The 20,012-nt window shown below is 45.4% G+C and overlaps 1 long non-coding RNA gene across 1 annotated transcript; it reads right to left on the bottom strand.

Annotated features, from left to right (window-relative positions):
- LOC107109425 lies at positions 1-1,069 on the bottom strand. Its single transcript, XR_001482475.1, has 2 exons — positions 380-1,069; positions 1-207 (listed from the first exon to the last, which is right to left on the bottom strand). It is a non-coding gene; the product is annotated as an uncharacterized LOC107109425 (long non-coding RNA).
- Between the last annotated feature and the right edge of the window lie 18,943 nt (positions 1,070-20,012).

The following is a 20,012-nucleotide window of genomic DNA, read 5'->3' as shown; positions in this document are numbered from 1 at the left end:
CTCTGTTTGGGGTTACTTGTATAGTTATATAACAATTTTTCTGTCTCTTTAAATGTTCTTTCAAGGTCCCCTTAATGCTTAAACCTTCCCCCGTTATTTAGTCTGTCCCTTGTTTTCTTTCGGCTCCGGCTTGTTTTTTCTGGTGCTCGTCGCCCCTCCCTTCTCTCTCTGTCGCCTCGGCTATGACGTCACTCCTCTGCTCTGCACCTTCGCCGCTCGAATCCTGTCGCTCTGTTGCTCCGTCGTTTGGCCTTGCGTGCCTCTCCGCGCTGCCCAGCACCGCCTCTCCGCCTGGCTCCGGCTTGTTTTTTCTGGTGCTCGTCGCCCCTCCCTTCTCTCTCTGTCGCCTCGGCTATGACGTCACTCCTCTGCTCTGCACCTCCGCCCTTCGCCGCTCGAATCCTGTCGCTCTGTTGCTCCGTCGTTTGGCCTTGCGTGCCTCTCCGCGCTGCCCAGCACCGCCTCTCCGCCGCACCCAGCTGTAACCGCTTGCGCCCAGCCTCCAACTCCTCTCGGCGCCTTAAAGCCGCAGCGTCCACCTGCGTCCACCTGCAACAAAACTGGTAAGAAAGAGAAAAAAGTTGTAATTTCGAGCTTTCGTTTCCCCTTGTTTCAGCCCTTATTTTGAGCCTCTTCTCCTCTGTTGTTCCCCTCTCTGCAATTTATTAAACTAGCCGCTCTTTTTAGGTCTGTTGTGCTTGTTCCTCTCTCGGCTTAAAGTTTTTTAGCTCCTTCTAGGTTTTATCGGATATCCTTACTAGCCCAGTATTTCCCCACAATAACTATTATTATAACTTTATTATTGTAAGGTACTTAGCTTCGGTTAAGCGCTTGCTTCCATCTGGTGACTCTGTAACCTCCTCCTCGGCTCAATTGCCCTCAGCGTCTCCGCCGTCGCTCCTTTTCGGTATGTGACTCCTTTGCTCTAGGACAGCTGGGGGTTGTCGGGGGTCGCCACCCCGCTGGAACCCCCCCCCCAGACGCTTCCCTTGCCTCACTCTTCGTCTCTCGAAGAATTTGAAACGTTGTAATTGTTTAAAGGAGACAAAAGTCCTGGGAGAGCGAAGTGCGTTCGACCTCCCTCGTTGAGACCGGATCCGGAAGTCCGTTTGTCCCCTGCTTCTCATGGGTATCTAAGAGGCATGAGCAGAAGGACTCTTGTCCTTTGGCTCTTAGTCTGAGTGTCATAGGCTAGATCTGGGAGGAGGAGCTAGCCAAAAGGGGGGGGGAGATGATATCCACTCCAAAGCCTTGGGTCCCCATTGAGGAGAAAGTGGGATATTGTATAAATGATTAAACAAATAAATAGGCCTGAATACTGTCACCTCTTTCAAAAGAGCTTCATTTCCCATTTTGATTTGGTACATCGAAGCATAAGCAGATACCTTATGCCCATGCCCCAGTTTGCCAGTGCTCAAGTGCTATGGTAATACAATGCCATTCATTTTCCCCAAAGGGAGAAATTCCAGTTTGTTTGTTTTCCCATTTCTCTGTCATCCTTGAGTAAAACCAAAAGAGTTCTCCAAAAAAAAGTATTTCAAAAATATAGCAGTCCCTCTTGTTTGATCAGTGTTTCTTCATGGCATCACTGCTGAGCCATCTTAAAAGAAGGGCCCTACACGTGCTTATAAATCTTCTCTTCTGTATGCTGCCATTGAAACTAGTGCCTCTTCCCAGAATATTCTCTGTGCAACGCAAATGCCAAGAGAGCAATTTTATCAAGTAGCACTCAAAAAAATCTCATCTGTAGAAAAACACTGCTTTTCTGAAAGCAGTAGGGAAAAACCAGGAAGACAGACTACGTATGCCTGAAGTACACAGAAATTACACGTACACTTGTGTGAAATATAGATGTGTTACATTCTTTTTTTAAAAAAACCCCAACCTCCACTCCGCTTGACCCCCTAAGCCCTATTCTTCTTATATCTGATACATGAGCTGGATAGGGCTGATTCACATGTGTATGTTCATCACTTGCCAACGACAACATTAAGCAATAGACTGTGCTCGCCAGTCATGAACAGAGAGTGAGTTTTTCAGTGGACTATGAATTGATACATTTGCAGCTGTTCAGTACGTTGCTTCACCATATTCTTTTCTAACACTGCAGTGCACTGCATTCTGCTTTTTGCACATGTGCATTCTTACACAGCCTAATTTTAAGTTCCACTCCCCTGGTCCTTGCTGTGCCTTTTCTCCACTCAGCAGGCAACTGGTCACAAACCGTATAAATTAGATGCGAATAAACATATCTTTTTTATAATCCTACAGTTCAGTGTTTATCTAAGTAGTACTTAGCAATATTAACAGCTGCTGATTAGTTGGGTTAGTATTCAAGAGAGACTGTGCTTTATTGTCTGAAATGAGCACAAAGAACACCTTCCACAGATAACACTGAAAGCAGTGCAAAGACTGACAGTGACTTTTTGAGTAAAGGTAGTTTTGTAGAAAGAAATACCAAATAAATCAGTGCCCTGCTTCGATTGTTGTAAAATCTTTACATAAAAGTTGGTCCAAACTTACAAAAAAAGCACAAGTGTGTGCATAGTTCAGAACTGACGAGTGCCATAAAAAGCTGATGTCCCTAAATTTAGCATTGACTTAAAACTGCCAAAATATAAAATTTATAGCTAGAATTTGCAAAGATGTACAATCAATTATCTGGTTTTTCAGAACAGCATGAATTGTAAGCAGTTTCCTATTGTACACAAGACCCTTCTCCACATAAAAATAAAGCTGTTGAATTAACATTAGTTGGGTTAGTAGCATTCTTGAGATGTGCAGTTTTTTGAGGGGAAAGTGCATGTATTCAAGTCAACTGGTGGCACACCAAACAGGATCAGTGATGATCAGCTCAGATCTCAGTGTCACATTGTAAGTTCAATTGTCTAACACATTCAACATGAAAATCATAGAACCCCTCAGATATATGCACCACCAACAGAAGAACTTGGGAAAATATGCCCATACCTATTAAAAATAGTAGAGAATCAAGCAACAGCTTAAATTTGATTTTATTTGCAGCATTTATATCCCACCTTTCTGCCCAATCAAGACCACCAAGGCAACTCACAATTAAAAGAAAACATTAAAAAATACATCATGACATTAATTAAAACCTACTCTAATATATATATATATATAACAAAGAGTCAGCAATTAGAGTATAAGAAGGGGCCATTGAGACAATGCTAGACAGGAAAAAAAAGCCTTCACCCAATGGCAGAAGACAGTGGTAGCAAGGGATTGAATTATATCCCTGGGGAGGGAGTTCCATAATTCTGATGCCAGAACCAATTGATTGATTTTCTGATGCCAGAACCAACTGCTGATTAGGCAGTTGGTTCCCTTTCTTGAACACAATGACCTAGCAACAGTGATCCACATGATGGTCACCTCAAGACTGGACTACTGTAATCAGGGGTCTTGTTGTAGAAAAAGAGCTGCCGGAGCTCATTAGCATAACTCATTAGCATAACTTATTTGCATATGCCACGCCCCCTGACATCACCGGAAGTGACAGAAGGCCACACCCCCTGACATCACCGGAAGTGTGTCAGAAGGCCCGGCTACTTACCCTCCTGCTTCATCCTCATTCCCAAACGGAATGAGGATCGAAGCAGAGGGCGGGGTAAAGAAGGGGGCGGGGCTTCACCACGTGACCGCCCCGCCCCCTAGAGGTTCTCTTCCGGAGCTCCGTACCTGAGAGCTCCCCCCCGACTAGAGCCCTGACTGTAATGTTCTCTACATGGGGCTGCCCTTGGTGCAAACCTGGAAGCTACAGCTAGTGCAAAACACTGCAGCCAGGGTTTTGATGGGCCTCCCCATGTGGGAGCACATCCAACCTGTGCTAAAAGCATTGCACTGGCTGCTGATAGCATACCGAATTCACTTCAAGGTGCTGGTTCTTACCTTTAAAGCCCTATATGGTCAGGGACCTGCATACCTGAGGGACTGCCTTTCCCCACATGTTCTCTGGAGAGAACTGTGTTCGGGACTCCAAAATCGCCTGGCCCTCCCTGGTCCAAAAGCGGCCAGGCTCGCCTCAACCAGGGCCAGGGCCTTCTCAGTGGTGGCTCTTTACTGGTGGAATGAGCTCCCAAATGACATCAGGGCCCTGCGGGACCTTTTACAGTTCCACAGGGCCTGCAAGATGGAGCTCTTCCACCAAGCTTTTAACTAGGAGCCGCACATAAGAACTGCACCGTGCCCACCAGCAAAATTAGAAAAGATAAGCTGAATTCCAACTCTGACCATTCCCTTTTGGTTAATCAACATGTCCTGTTGTGACCACTATACAATTTTATAATGTTATTACCATCTATTCTAGCTCTAGCACCTTTTACTATGTCTGTTATAACTGTATGCTAAATTAAGATGTTTTATGTGTTGTTCTATGTATTTATATTTTAATCATTTTATGTAAGCCACTCTGAGCCTGCCTCAGTGGGAAGGGCGGGATATAAGATGAATAAATAAATAAACAAACAAACAAAGAAGACCTTCTCTTGGGTTGCTACCCATCTAACCTGCACCCGAAGCAGATTACCACAGCAGTCGGAAAGGTACATGTGGTAGTAGGCAGTTTTTAAGGTAGGCTGGTTCCAATCCAAACTGTATAGGGTTTTAAAGGTCATCGGGAGCCAATGTAATGCACCTAGACTGGAGTGATACAGTTCCTGTGACCCACCACAATCTACATCCTGGTGGCAGCATTCAGTACCAACTTCAGTTTCTTAACACTTTTCAAGGACATCCCCATGTATTTATTTATTTTACTTCATTTATACCCCACCTTAGTCCCCATTGGGGATCCAAAGTGGCTTACCTCATTTTCCTCTCCTCCATTTTATCCTCACAAAAGCCCTGCGAGGTATGTTAGGCTGAGAGTGCATGACTGACCTAAGGTCACCCAGCAAGCTTCCATGGTAGAGTGGGGATTCAAATCTGGGTCTCCCAAATCCTCGTTCAGCATTGTAAACACTGTGTGGAACACTTTGCAAAATTCTAATGTAGGTATTACCTGAGCATAAATGACAGTAGTCAGATTTTACCTGCTCAGAAAAGGACATAGCAGGCTAATCAGACCAATCTGATAAAAGGCACCCTTAAATAGAGCCAGTTTGGTGTAGTGGTTAAGTGTGCGGACTCTAATCTGGGATAACCGGGTTTGATTCCCCTCTCCTCCACCTGCAGCTGCTGGATGACCTTGGGCAAGCCATAGTTCTGTCAGAGATGTTCTTTCAAGGACAGTTGTGGAAAGAGCTTTCTCAGCCCCACCTACCTCACAGGGTGTCTGTTGTGGGGAGGGGAAGGGAAAGGAGTTTGTAAGCCGCTCTGAGACTCCAAGTGAAGGGCAGAGTATAAATCCACTCTCTTCTTCTCTTCTTCTAAATATTACCGCCACCTGCTTATCCAGCAGCAGTCCTGGGTCCAGCAGCCCCAAGCTACAGACCTGCTCATTCAAGAGCACTGAAACCCCACCCAGAACAGGAGACACCTCAAAGCCTGTCTCAGTACCACTCACCAATACCACTTACACCTTGTTGAGATTAAGATTCAGTTTATTAGCCCACATCCACCCCACAATGGCTTCCAGGCTCCCTTCTTAAATGAAACATATCTGAAAGCCACCAAATCCAACTTTTTAACTAAAAAACAGGCTGGGATGAAATAGAAATTAAAGATGGGATTGTATTACTCCCTCATATATACATTCCTCCAAACAAGCAGAAGTCTTGTGGAAACTATGACTATCTAAATCTTACTCAAGAATAGGATTTTGTGAGTCAGACCCCAAATTCAACAGATGCCCAGACTGTACAAACTACATCTGTGTACAATGTGCAGACACATTTATAACCAAAGTTACAAACAGTGGGGGAGTTGCGGTAGAGTAAATCTAACACGTCAGCCCCTTGGGAATTATCACATTTATCTGAAACTCTTCCATAACTGAAAATAAATCTATGGAACAACTATTGAAATGGTAATTAATTATTTTCCACAACTGCAGGTTTACAGAAAAATGAGAGATGGAATGGTACTGACTGTAACCATGGACATTCAGAAGATCCAAATTACTGCATTATTTACATTGAAGAAGTTAACCCACAATGTGATGACAGTCATGTAAAGATGACACAGAAAGGTGTGGACAGTCTAAGAAAATCCTAGACAGAGCAAAATGACAGCAAAGTGACTGAGTCATCAATTGTGTGCTATTCATCTCTGCACTCAATCATGTTCATTCACAGAATGAGTCAATGAGATTATACCAGGAAGAGAAGAATAAAATGACATCTGAATATATACAGGAATTCCAGTTTGCTGGTTATGTTATAGAAATGGCTATGCTTGCGCTTCATATTTGATGGAAGCAGCATTTTCTTTACTTTGCCAGGAATACAGATCTTTTTTTTAAAGTTTTATTTAACGTTTTCATAGACATTACATCATTCTAGATTACATACATTTTCTGAGTCTATTCATCTTTAAAGTTTTTGACCCAGTTATACACCCTGTTCCATCTTTTTTTTTTGTAGCTCCTTATTTTTACCTTGTAACGTTGAGCTCAAATCATCCATTTGGGCAAGATCTAACAGTTTTATCATTAGGTCCTCTTTTGAGGGTATCCTCTCTAGTTTCCAATTTCTAGCCAATAACATCCTTGCAGCAGTTATAATGTATGTTATTATATAAATGTCTTTTGGATTATATCCATTAGGTATCATGTTTAACAGATATATTTCTGGCGATAAAGTAACATTCAGATCTAGAATTTCTTGAATAACTTTACGTATCACTTTCCAATAGCCTTGCAGCTTACAACATTTCCACCACATATGGTAGAATGTCCCCACATTTGCCTTGCATTTCCAGCATAAGCTGGATACCTTATAACACTTAGCTATCTTATCCGGGGACCAATACCATCTGTGGAACATTTTATATACATTCTCTTTGTAAACTACAGACCTCATATGCCATTCATCCAAGATAACATTACTTCTTTGACATCTTCATCTAGTTCAAAGTTATCCAACAAAAAGCCATAAAGTTTCTGAATTAGTTTACAGATCTTGATCCTCTCCTCAGTCCAGGTTGGGAGACCATGCTGTATAAGCACTGCAGACCTGGGCCCTGTTTTACACTGATAAGCCACCCTGAACAAGAAAGGAAAATGGGTGCAGCAGTTTAAATGCAAGAGACTGAACAGCGTATTCAAGAACAATATCCAGTCAATGAATAAATGACTGGGGCAATTAGACACCCAACCCAGTACGCAATATGACACATGGACCATGGAGCCATCACAAAGACAAATATCAATTGTTTTTTGTTACAGGATGCCGTGATGACCCACAAGCACTGTTCTGCTTTGGGTCCTCTAAGAGGTCGAGACACTTTGCAGTCATCTCAGGTCTCTACCTGGCAGCACACTGCTCTCTTGAGCCCACCTGACAAAGGGGTTCCTTGCTTCTCCCTGGGCATCTACACTGCTGTAAACTGATCAGAGTATTTCCCATTAAGAAAGCCAGCACTCCTAGTACTGTAGCAATGTCACTGTTTATAGGCTGTGCCTAGTGCCCACATCTCCTGCTTTCATTCTAATTAGCCTTCACAGAAAAGGCTTACTGCACTTTCACACACATGGGGATCCACCAATCTTCTGACCAACCATGTCTCTTCCCTGGCATACTTTTAGTAATGTGTGCAAGTGGGGCTTATCATGGTTATGGAGAAAAACTTCCAGCATTCGAAATAATAAGAAATTTATTAAAACGAAATTTCCCAATAGCCACCAAACTCTGAATAGTATAAAGTAGCAGACTTACCTCTATCCCTACAACATTCTGCATTCCTAATTATAGCCAGCCCAAGCTATTCCTTCCATATTTCAAAGCAAGTTCAGAGATAGGCCTAAGATTCTGCTCCAGTAGAACCAGGGAAAAGAAGGAGAATGGAGGGGAGGAAGAGGAATGAGCCAACCAAATCCTGCACTATGCTGCATTTTTATACCCTTTTCCTTGTTAAGAACATAAGAACATAAGAGACGCCAATGTTGGATCAGGCCAAAGGCCCATCCAGTCTAACTCCCTGTGTCACATAGTGGCCAGAAATGCCAGGTGCCATCAGGAGGTTCACCAGTGGGGCCAGGACATTGGATGCCCTCCCACTGTTGACCCCCCCCCCCAAGCACCAAGAAGACAGAGCATCACTTGCCCCAGAGCCCCTATCTATACCTTGTGGCTAATAGCCACTGATGGACCTCTTCTCCATATGCTTATCTAATTCCCTTTTGAAGCTGTCCATACTTGTAGCCGCCACCACTTCCTGGGGCAGTGAATTCCATGTGTTAATCACTCTTTGGGTGAAGAAGTACTTCCTTTTATCCGTTCTAACCCGACCGCTCAGCAATTTCATTGAGTGCCCATGAGTTCTTTTATTATGAGAAACGGAGAAAAGTACCTCTTTCTCTACCTGCTCTATCCCATGCATAATCTTATAAACCTCAATCATGTCTCCCCTCAGTCGTCGTTTCTCCAAGCTAAAGAGCCCTAAGTGCTTTAACCTTTCCTCATAGGGAAAGTGTTCCAACCCTTTTATCATTCGAGTTGCCCTTTTCTGCACTTTTTCCAAAGCTATAATATCCTTTTTAAGGTGTGGTGACCAGAACTGCACACAGTATTCCAAATGAGGTCGCACCATTGATTTATATAGGGGCATTATGATACTGGCTGATCTGTTTTCAATACCCTTCCTAATAATCCCCAGCATAGCATTGGCCTTCTTTATTGCAGTCACACACTGTCTCGACATTTTCAGTGAGTTATCTACTACAACTCCAAGATCTCTCCCTTGATCAGTCTCTGCCAGTTCAGACCCCATCAACATGTATTTATATTTAGGATTTTTGGCTCCAATGTGCATCACCTTGCACTTGGCCCCATTGAACCCCATTTGCCGTGTTGACGCCCACTTGCCCATCCTTGACAGATCCCTTTGGAGTGCCTCACAATCCTCACTGGTTTTCACCACCCTGAACAACTTCGTATCATCCACAAATTTAGCCACCTCTCTCCTTACTCCCAACTCCAAATCATTAATGAACAAGTTAAAAAGCAGTGGACCAAGTACTGATCCCTGCGGTACCCCACTGCTTACCACCCTCCACTGAGAAAATTGCCCATTTATACTCACTCTCTGTTTTCTATTCAACATCCTGTTCTCTAGGATGGGGGTAGAAGCAAGAAGATGTTTCCACACTTGCATTTTACTTTTCGCCCTACGAGACAACATGACCAATATTTTCATGCTATCTTCCCATAAACGAATACCATCCGCATGAAACCACATCACTTGGCCTGGGTCCTCAGCCTTGCCGCAGCCTGGCTGCCATCCCTATCATTGTGATCAGCCAAGCTCCTCTTGGCTATTTTTTTTTTTACCATGTTTGAATCTGGAATAGGACAATCTGGAATTATTAATGATCTGGACAGGTCAGATCAACTGGGATTAACATGTATTGCCATGCAGCAATTACAAAATCCGTATCTGTAATGAGAAACTCGGGGGAGTTTAACAATGGAGTAAGGTATGGTAGAAACTTTGCAACCAGCCTGGACACACAAGGCACGTATGTGACAGTACACGCACACCAATAGCCAAACTGACTTGCAGCCTCCAGCAAACGACACCTTGAGTGGGAAATACTAAGATGCATGATAATATGAACCCAAACATTACTGACATTACCAGGCCCGTAGCCAGGATTTTTTGTTTGGAAGGGGGGCATTTACGTTTTTAAGGGGGCACTCCATAAACTGGGGCATTCAGATCCAGGTTCAAATCCCCACTTGTAGCCTGGAAGCTTGCTGGGTGATCTTGGTCACACACGCTCAGCCTAGCCTACCTCACAAGGGCCCGTGCCCCTTTGCAGTACGACTCCCCAGCCCAGCTGCAGGGCAAGTCTTCTTCTTCTCCGAGCCCCCAGTCGGGGGCCACAGCTGCCTTACCCAGTCCTTGGCTCGGAAGGCTTGCACGCAGTGGGAGCTCAGCATGCCCCTGCCGCTGTGACCCAGCATCCCGGGAGCTTCCGCCTCAAATTATGCCACTCAATCCACTCCTCGCTTCCTCCTGGGAAAGATCAGTGTGCTCCGCCTCCTTCCAGGCCACAAGATTGGCCGAGCCCTTGGCTGGCAGCGATAGACGGATAGACCAGCAGAGGGGCTGGTCAGCTGCAAGAAGAGCCCTTGGCTGGGAAGGGAAGCGCGCTCCTTCTCACATGCAGGCAAACTTAAACCCTGCATGGAGAACGGAGGTCTGGGAGCACACAAGTCCCAACCTGGTCATGCCGATCAATTTTTGCTTAAGCTGCCCGCCTCTAGGCTGTTCTTCCTCTTCCCCGCCACCTCCTCCTCCTCTTCTACCTTGCATTGCTGGCCTCAGCTGTCACAGACCAGTGCGCAGGTAGCAGCACGGGGAGGAGAGAAAAGCCCACCTCAGTTAACAGAGAGACACTTTCAAGGCTGAAGGAAGGGAGAAGATGGTGGGGGGAGAGAGACACATTTGGTGAGAAAGTTTGCAAGGCCGGAAGAAAGAGGGCGGGCAGTGGCAGGAAGGAGGGAAGTGCGCCAAAAAATAAAATAAAAAATGGGTAGTTGGGGGGCCTGAACTAGATGGGAAGTTGGGGGGCCTTAGGAGTAAGTTGGGGGGCCGAGCTCCCAGGGACCTCAGTATAGCTACGGGCCTGGACATTACTGACTGCAGCATCCAAAATCAGGCACGGCTTTGGTGTGCCATGTCCAAAGATGATGTCAACTGTGATGAAACAGAAGAAAAGGAAGCTATGAAAATGCACTACATCTATGTGTATAATTACTCATCATGAAAGGGTAATCAAGTGAAGACGTTAATACATACACAAAAAGGGTATCAAAGTCAGCCATGATCGTTCATAACCACTCTGTTCTAATGTATTGCTGTTCCTATTATGTCAACTGAATTTCATTGCAGACAAAAATGGACACATTGCCAACTACTTTGTTTATATGAACTAGCTGCACTGATTACAGTGCAATCCTAAACAGCGCTGGTGGTGGAAAGTGCTGTCAGGTCTCATAAGAATAAAAGAAGATGCCGGCTGGATCAGACCAATGGTCCATCTAGTCCAGCATCCTGACTCACACGGTGGCCAAACAGTTTCTCGGGACAGCCAACAACAGGGCATAGAGGCCGAGGCCTTCCCCTGATGTTGCCTCCTGGCTCTGGGTCTTCAATGGGTTGAGAGGGCTCTAATAATACTGCCCTGACCACAATGGCCTAGACTAGACCAATCGCATCAAATCTCAGATTCAAAGAGATGGGGGGTACCCTTATCATAGAATCATAGAGTTGGAATCGGCCATACAGGCCATCTAGTCCAACCGCCTGCTCAATGCAGGATCAGCCTAGAGCATCCCTGACAAGTATTTGTCCAGCCTCTGCTTAAAGACTGCCAGTGAGGGGGAGCTCACCACCTCCTTAGGCAGCTGATTCCACTATTGAACAACTCTTGCTGTAAAAAAGTTTTTCCTCATATCCAGCCAGTACCTTCCCGCCCTTAATTTAAACCTACAATTGTGAGTCCTATCCTCTGCTGCCAACAGGAACAGCTCCCTGCCCTCCTCTAAGTGACAGCCCTTCAAATACTTCAAGAGAGCAATCATGTCCCCCCCCTCAACCTCCTCTTCTCCAGACTGAACGTTCCCAAGTCCCTCAGCCTTTCCTCACAGGGCTTGGTCTCCAGGCCCCTGATCATCCTTGTTGCTCTTCTCTGCACCCGCTCCATTCTGTCCACATCCTTTTTGAAGTGAGGCCTCCAGAACTGCATACAATACTCCAGGTGTGGCCTGACCAATGCAGTGTACAGTGAGACTATGACATCTTGCAATTTGGATGTTATGCCTCTGTTGATACACCCCAAGATCACATTAGCCTTTTTTGTCACCACATCACACTGGTTGCTTATAGTTAACTTACAGTCCACCTGTTCCTCAAGATCTTGTTCACACACACTGCTCCCCAGAAGTGTATCCCCCATCCAGTATGCATGTTCCTCATTTTTGTTACCCAGATGTAGAACTCAGCACTTATCCTTTGCTAAATTGCATCTTCATCTGCCTACTTTTCCAGTGTGTTCAGATCTCGTTGAATTCTATCTCTATCTTCTGGTGTGTTCGCTGCTCCTCCCAATTTGGTCTCATCTGCAACTTTAATGAGTAGCCCCTCCACACCCTCATCCAGATCACTGATAAAAATATTGAAAAGTACCAGGCCCAGAACTGAGCCCTGTGGCTCCTTATTGAACACTTTCCTCCATTCAGATGAAATGCCATTGATGATTACTCTTTGAGTGCTGTTCCCTATCCCTATCCACCTAACTATCCTACAGTCCAATCCATAGTCCTTTAGTTTACCCATCAGAACATCATGGGGAACTCCATCAAAAGCTTTCCTGAAATCCAAATAAACAACATCAACATCATTCTCTTGATCCAGTAAGCTCATCACTTGATCAAGGAAGGAAATGAGGTTGGTCTGGCGAGACCTGTTGGGGACATATCCATGCTGACTTCCCCAGATCACCAAGTTGTCCTTTAGATGCTCACAGATCAATCCCTTTAAAACCTGCTCCAGGATGTTCCCTGGGACAGAGGTCCGATTGACTTCTGCCAGGGAAATGATTTGAAGTAATAGAGGCTAGAATGGAGAGCCCACACAACACAAAACTGAGCTGAGGAATGCAAAAGGCACAGCTCAGGAGCAAGGTCCTGAATGTCTTCAGCTGAGGTCTTTCAGCATTAATGCAGTCACTCAGAACAAACACACAGGCTTCTAAAAAGGCTTCTTCTTGTCCCTCTCTCTCCCAGTTCAAAAATGACCAGCCCTCATGCTCCACAACCTACCAGGGTTACAGTGAGCAAGTTACCTACACCTGCTCCTCCCAACATGCAAATTACATAGTTTCATTGCTCCACCCAAGAGCCTACATTCCCAAAGCTCTACATCTGAGTTGTATATAATTCCAAATCCATCTTGACTGTGCAGCGCAGGCACCATAACTGCCACTTTCTGGGCTGAAGGAGAACATAGTCCTGAAATAAGACATTTCCACAACATTATTTCACAAATATGTATTTTGGAATTATCTGGATGTTTCTAAAATTAAGAATGTCTGGTCATCCTGGGTAGGGCTGCCAGCCCCCATGTCCAGGTGGGGGTTCCCCTGCTTCTGGGGGCATCAATCTTCCCCCAGATCAACCCCACTTGGGGATCAGCCTGCCACACACCCCACCCCACCCGCAAAAAGACCCTTAAAAGGGTCTTTTTGTGATCTGAATGTGCGGCCCATGACTGCCCCTCTCCCTCCCCTCCTGCTTGATTTAAAGGGCCCTCCAGCTGGTCAGCGGGCCACATGGTCCCTGCAGATCAGCTGAAACTTGGGTGGGGCTGGGGGGCTTCCCTGCCCACCGTGGAACACCCCCAAATCCCTCCACCAGAGCAACGAGGGGACCTGGCAACCATAATCCTGGGCATTCTGATCTCAGTGTATGTTGAACTTTTCATGGAAATGAGAGGCACATGGATATTAACCATGAAGTGCCCCAAAAGAACTCATATCAAGAAATTAAAAATGGTTCAGTTTGTTCACATACACCTTTCCAGAGCCACTATCATGTAATGAGAACTCTACAGAAAAAGAGTCTCAGAGTTCCATCGTCTTTGAAATTTTGTTTCCCACCTTTAGAGTCTATATCCACAACCATTTCAGTGCCTGAAGCCACAGGCAAAGAAAAGACAGCCCATAATGTGAGCCTCTCCTAGCTCATGAAGAAGTGGCTATGTCTCCCATTGCCAGGTAATTACTACAGCTTTTTCCATACATCATTAACCCTCTGTGCTGTAGTGAGGTATGAGAAGCTGCATTCTGTGAAGGTAGTGGATGCATACAGTTATAATGGGAACCTAGGAAGATCCTCCAGATTCCGCAAAGAACTGATCCCAGTCACCTGTGGAGGAACTGAACAAGTTTTTTTGCATATAATCAGGGCCGGCCCCCACTTATTTTGCACCCTAGATGAGGATCCCTTCTGGCGCCCCCATGCCACGGTGCCCCCCGTGCACCCACCTGGTCAGAGCCAGTGGGGGGGCTTTTGGTGGGGGGCAGGTGCAGTTTGGCACCCCTCGTCAGGGCGCCTGAAGAAGAGGCTGACCGGCAGAGCACTCACAAGCCGTTGCTCCCCAGCCCTGCTACTGCTGCCAATCCCCGGGCGCGAGGAAGAGGAGGAGAAGAAGTGCTCTGCTGGGGAGGGGGAAGGCAGGGAGAAGTTAGCCGGCCCAAAAGGCGGTGACAGCAGCCACCCGGTCTGAGCCTGCGGGGGGGCTTTTGGCAGGGGGGCGGGTGCAGTTTGGTGCCCCTTGTCAGGGTGCCCGGAGAAGAGGCTGACCGGCAGGGCACTTACAAACCATCACTCCCTCAGCCCTGCTGCTGCTGTTGCTCCTGCTGCAGCTGCCAGTCCCTGGCCACGAGGAAGAGGAGGAGGAGAAGCACTCCGCTGGGAAGCTGAGGGGGCAGGCAGGGAGAAGCTAGCTGGCCAAAGAGGTGGCGGGCGGCGGCGGGGGTCACCTGGCCATGGAAATGCAGGGCTTTTGGCAGGGGGGCTTTTGGCAGGGGGACGGGTGCAGTTTGGCGTCCCTAAGGGCCTGTGTGCTCTAGGCGAACGCCTAGTTCGCCTAGTAAGCAAGCCGGCCCTGCATATAATACAACTTGGGCCTAAAGGCCCTAACTGCAACAACGCCATCAGCCATCTCAACAACAACACAACTTCTTCCCAGACACCAACAGGAAGCAGAAGGCGTCTCCTCCAATATTTAATGCTTTCTTAACTGTGCAAGACTTTACACACATGACTGACTTGATGTACTGAGAGTTTTCTTGTTTCCCCACATTCATAATGTACGGAAAGGGTTATGAGAATAGGCATTTTTGCTACAGTCTGAAGCAACAATCATTTTAAAAAGCCCCACTGAACTCAATGTGACTTCTAAATAAACACGTTGATGATTGGACTGTCACTCTCATGCTTTCAGTCATTGTTAAGTTTCAAATTGACACTTGACTCAGAGTGGCAAAAAGTCTTTTGCTCATTTGGGACACAGAATAATTTCACTCTATGCACATTTTGAAGTGATTTAAAATTGCCTACCAATGAAGCTTGAATCTTGTTCCTTCTCTGAGGGTGTCAGGAAGAGGGAACCTGGTATTGTATATATGTTAGCATACTTAAGTGTATGTAAATTTCAAATTCCCTATATCAGCTGTGAAGCTGAAGTGAGAAGAAGAAATGTGAAAAGCCAGCACAGGCCCAGCAGTAAGAAGCTCTTTGGAAGCTGAGTTCAATAGCCAAGTGATACATATGTCCAATGTGTCAAAATACTCTAATGGCAGGGACACTTGCTAATGTGACTTCCACTGACCACACAGAAACATTAGCTGAATATCATCATGAAAGCTGCTTATTAAGGTTATGTTCGGAGTGAGATTTCATAAACAAGATTTATCCTGAAAGAGAGCCTAGGAATCAGTTTAGTACCATTTTAAAAGTATGAATGTTTTCAAATTTGAATGTTGGATACTTCTTCATTCCTGCATTGCACTAAAGTGAAATAAATGCAAGGGGGAAAACATTTTTCTCCACTTTGTGTCTACTAGTTTAAATATTTTTCCACCCAGAAATAGGCATCTTTGAATAGGATTTTTATATATGTTGCAACTACTCTTTCTTACCATCCACTATCATTCAAATAGCATAGAAAGTGCATACAGAAGAAACAAATCTGCAAAACAATACTACACAATACACATATTACTAGCTGGCAAACTCCAGGAGACTGGCAGTGGCAGGACATATTTATTTATTTATACCTTCAGTTTCTAGACCGCTCATCCCCGAAGGGCTCTGAGCAGTTTACATAGTAGTACGGTTTAATTATCTTACTAGGGCCACAGACAATGGGGGGGGGGGAGAGTGATTAGCTGTGGCATACAGTAATTCTCAATGTCATTTCCATCTGTGCAACTGGAAGCAATGTGAGTGTGTTGTGCGATTCTCTAAGATTCACAACATGGTGCGACATGTAGGATTCTGCAACATGGTGACATCACTTCCAGATACACAGCTGGAACTGATGTTGTGGTGGTGCAGAACACAGTTTTGCCCCTCCATTTCTGCCTGCCACCCTATCAAGCATCAGTGGGGCAAAGATCCAAGGTGGGAGGTTGCCAAAGCAGACAACTCAGCCAGCCTACACATGACATATGGGGTATTTCTATCTGGAACCAACGTAGCTTGTGGAAACATTCCCATGAACATGTTTGTGGCTAAAAGATACTGTGTTTCACAGTATGAAAACATCTAGAGCTCGAGGACACACGTTGACGTGAGGTAGAATGTTTCTTTTGCATAGATCTATTGAGAATATGTATCAGTTAATATAGCTAAGTTGTACAGTCGTAGAAGTGTGGTTATTGCACACACACACACACACACACACTCTCTCCAAAGAAGCATATTGCAAAGGTAAAATGTACATTTATTGAGGTAGATTCAATTCATATCCATGTTGCAGTAGAAAAGAGAGACAAAAGCTTAATCAAAAGAATGCTGTTCCCTATCACTAGTGTCCAACTAAACCAGCATTGTGTCTGTGCAAGTAAGATGGCATGGTTTCTACAGGAGAGATCTGTAGATGCCTCTTGCTCCTTGCAGGTCCATGAGGAATGGGGAAAGAACAAAAAGGGCACATTAAGAGAAGGAATCAGACAGAAGCTCCCAGGTCATTAAACAAAGAGAGGCATCTCATCCATTAAGAAGATAACACATATACACATTTAGAGCAATGTTGCACTCAGTGTCCAAGCATGCTGAGTCATCTTACTCTAACAAGATCCACCCCTTCTTTGAAATATTTTTAATAGCTCCTATCAATATAGTTCCTTTACAAAGCAATGTATTTTAAATTCAAAACAACAAAAACTATGTTTCAAACCTAAGATATTAGACAACTAACACATTTCTGCAAATTTTAAAGGAAAACACCTCTAAGATTAATAATTTTCTAACATTTTTGTCTCTTGGGGTATCCTGCAGTCAGGTTCCCCTCAAGGTGGTATTAAATCATTGGTCCTGGAGCTGGCCAGGATTGGAGCCAGAGAACCCAGTTGACCTAGCAAGACTGTCTTCCAATCGCTTTGCTTAAGTAGGTTGGGGGGGGGGGTAATGGATCCAGCTGCACTACCAGCAGGTGCTGGAGTTCCTGAGGCACTGGCCAGGATCCTGCAAGGAAGTACTACCGACAGCAACCTGTTCTAGTCCTACAGTGGGGTTGCATGCGCCAATCTGGCACTTCACCTCTTCTGTGCTACCTCGGCCCAGGCCTTCCACCACTGCCATTCCTGAAGAGTGGGAAAGGGGCCTGGGGGGGCTACATGCCCAGGCTCAAGATCCGCCCATCACAGGCCTGTTGGCTACTTCAGGGGGTACTGGTGAGGTTTCCCTTGCAATTTCTGACAGGGTGGCCTCTGGTGCTGATGATACACTACCAGCAGGTGCCTCTGCAGTGTTCAGCCCTCCCTTGTCCCTCTGGTCCTCCTCAGCCACTGACTTTGTCTCCTCGGGCTCCTCCCCTAAGGACTCCAAGTTGGAGACACTAAGCTGGTCAGAGGGGGTCATGACCTGAGGTATTTTTCAACCCCACACACATATAGCTTTCTGAGGTGAGGACAATATTCTCTTGGTAAGCAGGAAAAGTCATAAAGGACCGTATCTCTCTGGTGTGTTTTTGGACTGCGTCTCTCCACTGTACAAAACAAACTCATGTTTGTTTTTACCCAGTGGCAAAATGTATACTTTTGTACCAAGAAGAATGGTTGGTTTTTATACCCCACTTTTTACTACCACTGTGAGTGGTGACTAGTTGTACTCTGGGGGCATTCTTTCCTACTGTACAGGGGACAATGTCCTAGGAGGGCAAAGTCGTACAGCCACTTCTCTATGCATTCTGCCAAAAAAAAAAAAAAAGTACAACTGGGGGAGCAAATCTAACCTGGGGGTAACTCCAACTTTAAGATGGAAAAATGCAAATTTAATGGACAAAACACTGCAATGGAAGCAAATAGGAAGGAAATGCTGACAAAAAATTAATGGATAAACAAATGAAATTAAACGTGACACATTTGCAAATCCTCATTCATGAGAGTGACAGCTCATTACTCTGACATTGTTTAACAGTGAGCAGTAAGGATATATTTCAGCCAACTATATGAAAACTAACATTGGGTTTGCAACCCCCACCCCCACTTTTAATGGTCTTTTGTGGGCCTCCAGGAAAATCTCATTAGCATGGGCAGAATTACAGGAGCTTTCCTAGGAGTCCAGCACTCATTGCAGGGGACCATTATCTCCTGCTTGCCTCTCTGATTAAAGACAGTCATGCGCCCCAGTGAAGGAGTCACCTGGAGGACAGAAGAAATCTGAGGAGGAAAGGAGAAAGGACACCTAAAGGGAACATACAGAACGTACACAGGCATTCCTCAGGCTCCTGTCAGTTGAAGACAAAAGGCAAATGTCACACTGGGTTTCTTTCATCTTTGTGAACCAGGCCTTCAGCTAATGCTGGAGAAAATATCAATGTGAACTATTCTAGAATATGACTTGTGATAGTCTCCTTGACAGCTGCACATGTTCAATTAGGCTAGGGTGTGTGTTCAAAGACGTGTTCCCTTTGCCATGGCAATGATGTCACTTGGCTGATGGGAAAACATGAGTAGCATTGTTTAAAAACCCAGCTGTGGAAATGGAGGTTCAGCTTCAGCAGCCTGCAAATGGAGATAATCAGAGGGCTGCCTTTGCAATATTCTCCTCTGATCTCAATAATGAACCAGGCACAGATCACTAACAGCAGCCCAGTATTTACAAGGCCAGGACACTGATGACCCTAAATGAGATATAGTACAATAAACATATAAGTCAAAAGCAAGGCTTGATTTGGGAAAAGGCCCTGTCATAACCAAAGATGGAAGATAATGAAAAAACATGGGTGAACTCTGAACATGTTCAGAATTATTTAATCAGTGAGTCATAGCCACAGTTTGTCTCCAGCTTAAGTTGCTCTGATATGCTTTGTAGAACAAAGTTTGAGTCCAGTGGTTCTTTTAAGACCAACAAAATTTTATTAAAGGTATAAGCTTTCGTGTGCAAGCACACTTCTTCAGATACATTGAAATGGTAGTTGCCATATAGATAGACTGTGAGCAGCAAATTAACATAGAGCATGACAAAGGTGTTTGACAGATGCAAGGACCAAACCATATAAACTAAGGCCCCGGTCACACGCACCAGATAACGTGGGGGGGGGAGGTGTGGCTGTTTGCCCCAGAGCAAAATAAAGCACGGTAGCCAGTTCACACAGTCCCTCGAGCCTCCGTGCTTCGGCTGTTAGCTGGCGATCACACGACGATGCTGCAGCGTGGCAAAGAAGCAGCACGGCACGATCACACAAGTGTTTTGTGTTTGTGCGCATGCACAGTTCCGTGGAGCAGCACTGCTTTCAGTTTCCTGTTTGTGCGCATGCACTTGCGTAAAACATTCGGTTTGTGACGGGATGTGGACGGGCACCAGATGCCACAGGATACTAGAGCTCCCGCGATCAGACGTCCGCCTGTGCTGCGTGTTTTCCGGATACTAGTGCACTTTCCTTGGTACTTTTTAACTCTGCATCTTCGGCAGGATTCCACGGGCTGGCCACGGTGTGCTACGCTTCCCAGATATTACGGTGTGTTTGTGCCCCGAAAATCCACCCAACATTCGTGCCTTTTGTGTGGCAAATTCTCCGTGTGACCGGGGCCTAAGCTTGTTTTTCCAATTTAGTCCTTGGTTTTAAAGGTGCCACAGGACTCAGACTTTGGT

This window comes from Gekko japonicus, unplaced genomic scaffold, assembly GCF_001447785.1.
Source record: "Gekko japonicus isolate JY-2015 unplaced genomic scaffold, Gekko_japonicus_V1.1 scaffold233, whole genome shotgun sequence".
NCBI lineage: Eukaryota > Metazoa > Chordata > Lepidosauria > Squamata > Gekkonidae > Gekko > Gekko japonicus.
The sequence above is the reverse complement of the archived record's forward strand: the minus strand, read 5'-3'. Positions and strand labels throughout refer to the sequence as shown.